Source organism: Babylonia areolata, chromosome 3, assembly GCF_041734735.1.
Source record: "Babylonia areolata isolate BAREFJ2019XMU chromosome 3, ASM4173473v1, whole genome shotgun sequence".
NCBI lineage: Eukaryota > Metazoa > Mollusca > Gastropoda > Neogastropoda > Buccinidae > Babylonia > Babylonia areolata.
In genome coordinates this window covers 56,721,486-56,723,985 of record NC_134878.1, presented here as the reverse complement: position 1 = coordinate 56,723,985, position 2,500 = coordinate 56,721,486, and positions in this window count along the sequence as shown.

Genomic DNA, 2,500 nt, shown 5'->3' with positions numbered 1-2,500 from the left:
ACCCCAATCCTGTTTTGGTTGTCACTGAAACTGCTGAGTTTGTCTATGCGAACCATCAACACTATAGTCCTAACTGTTTTGGTTGTCATTGAAATTGCTGACTTTGTCTATGCGAACCATCAACACTATAGTCCTAACTGTTTTGGTTGTCATTGAACTTGCTGACTTTTGTCTATTTCTGAGCCATCAACACTCCCAATTCTGTTTTGGTTGTTGAACATGCTGACTTTTGTCTATTTCTGAGCCATCAAACACTCTCCCATTTAACTGTTTTGGTTGTCATTGAAATTGCTGACTTTTGTCTATTTCTGAGCCATCAACACTCCCATTTAACTGTTTTGGTTGTCATTGAAATTGCTGACTTTTGTCTATTTCTGAGCCATCAACACTCCCAGTCCTAACTGTTTTGGTTGTCATTGAAAGTGCTGACTTTTGTCTATTTATGAGCCATCAACACTCCCAGTCCTAACTGTTTTGGTTGTCATTGAAAGTGCTGACTTTTGTCTATTTATGAGCCTTCAACACTCCCAATTCTGTTTTGGTTGTTGAACTTGCTGACTTTTGTCTATTTCTGAGCCATCAAACACTCTCCCATTTAACTGTTTTGGTTGTCATTGAACTTGCTGACTTTGTCTATGCGAACCGTCAACGCTCCAGTCTTAACTGTTATGGTTGTCATTGAACTTGCTGACTTTCGTCTTTGCTTGAGCCATCAACGCTTCCAATCCTCTCTTCCGCTCTTTCCTTGCTGTTCCGGAAGGAATCAAAAACGCCGATCAATAGCAAAAGCATATCGTTCCTTTCCTGTTGGATGAGTTGTTGTTGTTTAGTTTGTCGGTTATAGTTTTAGAAACAAAAACCAAACACAACAAATGCTAATTAGTCCTGTGGGCTTTTATGCATTGCTGCTAGCCATCTTTCCGGTGCGTCCCCATTTTTGGCGGATTGTTTTTTTTTTTTTTTTTTCTGTTTTGAACAAATTAGTTGTTGTCTTGTCTTGTCTTTCTTTCTTTCCCCCCAGGCTTCTTCTACGTGTGGGCTTACGGAAGCAAAGGCAGAGAGAGAGAGAGGGGGGGAGGGGAGGGATACAGAGAGACACACAGAGAGAGGGGGGGCGGGGAGAGTCTCAAGTTCTTCAGTCGCGCTTTTAACGACCGCATCGAACTTGTTTCTCTGAAACTGAGCAGGTGGTCGCACCGCATGGAGTGTGCTCGAACCACTCTTGTCAGTTTCAAAACACGCGCGTTGAATATAATACAAGATCTCGAGTGTCCGCCGCAACAAAAGCGACCATTGTCGATCACGACTGTCTGACGAAGCAGAATTTTTTTTTCGTATGTTGGAGACTAAAAAAAAGAAATTGTGCATGGCTCTGTGTTCCTCTGTGTGTGTGTGTGTGTGTGTGTGTGTGTGTGTGTGTGTGTGTGTGTGTGTGTGTGTGTGTGTGTGTGTGTGTGTGTGGGTGCGTGTGTGTTGTGTGTTGTGTGTGTGTGTGTTTCTTCTTCGTTCGTGGGCTGCAACTCCCACGTTCACTCATATATGTACACGAGTGGGCTTTTACGTCTGTACCCGTTTTTACCCCGCCATGTAGGTAGCCATACTCCGTTTTCTGGGGTGTGTATGCTGGGTATGTTCTAGTTTTCATAACCCACCGAACGCTGACACGGATTACAGGATCTTTAACGTGCGTATTTGATCTTCTTGCGTATACACATAAAGGAGGATCGGGCACAAGCAGGTCTGCACCTAATTATGTTGACCTGGGAGATGGGAAAAATCTCCACCCTTTTACCCGCCAGGCGCCGGCCGTTACCGAGATTGGAACCCGGGACCCTCAGATTGAAAGTCCAACGCTTTAACCACTCGGTTATTGCACCCGGAAATGTGTGTGTTTAAGAAAGAAAAAGAAAAAAAAGAGAATGGTCAAAGCAGATGTGGTATAGCGTGCATTTTGTATTTGTTTTGTATTCATATTTCTTTTTATTACAACAGATTTCTCTGTGTGAAATTCGGGCTGCTCTCCCTAGGGAGAGCGCGTCGCTACACTACAGTTCCACCTTTTTTTTTTCTTTCCCTGCGTGCAATTTTATTTGGTTTTCCTATCGTAGTGGATTTTTCTACAGAATTTTGCCAGGAACAACCCTTTTGTTGACGTGGGTTCTATTACGTGCGCTAAGTGCATGCTAGCACACGGGACCTCAGTTTATCGTCTCATCCGAATGACTAGCGTCCAGACCACCACTCAAGGTCTAGTGGAGGGGGAGAAAATATCGGCGGCTGAGCCGTGATTCGAACCAGCGCGCTCAGATTCTCTCGCTTCCTAGGCGGACGCGTTACCTCTAGGCCATCACTCCACTCCGTGATGCAGACCGCACGCTTTGATAAACACCTTTGAAACTGATCTGTTGGAGTTCTCTTGTTATTCTGAATTGTTCTAGAACTAAAAGCACGGTTGTGCTGGGTAAGGGTTTGTTTTTTTTGTTTTTGTTTTTTGTTGTTG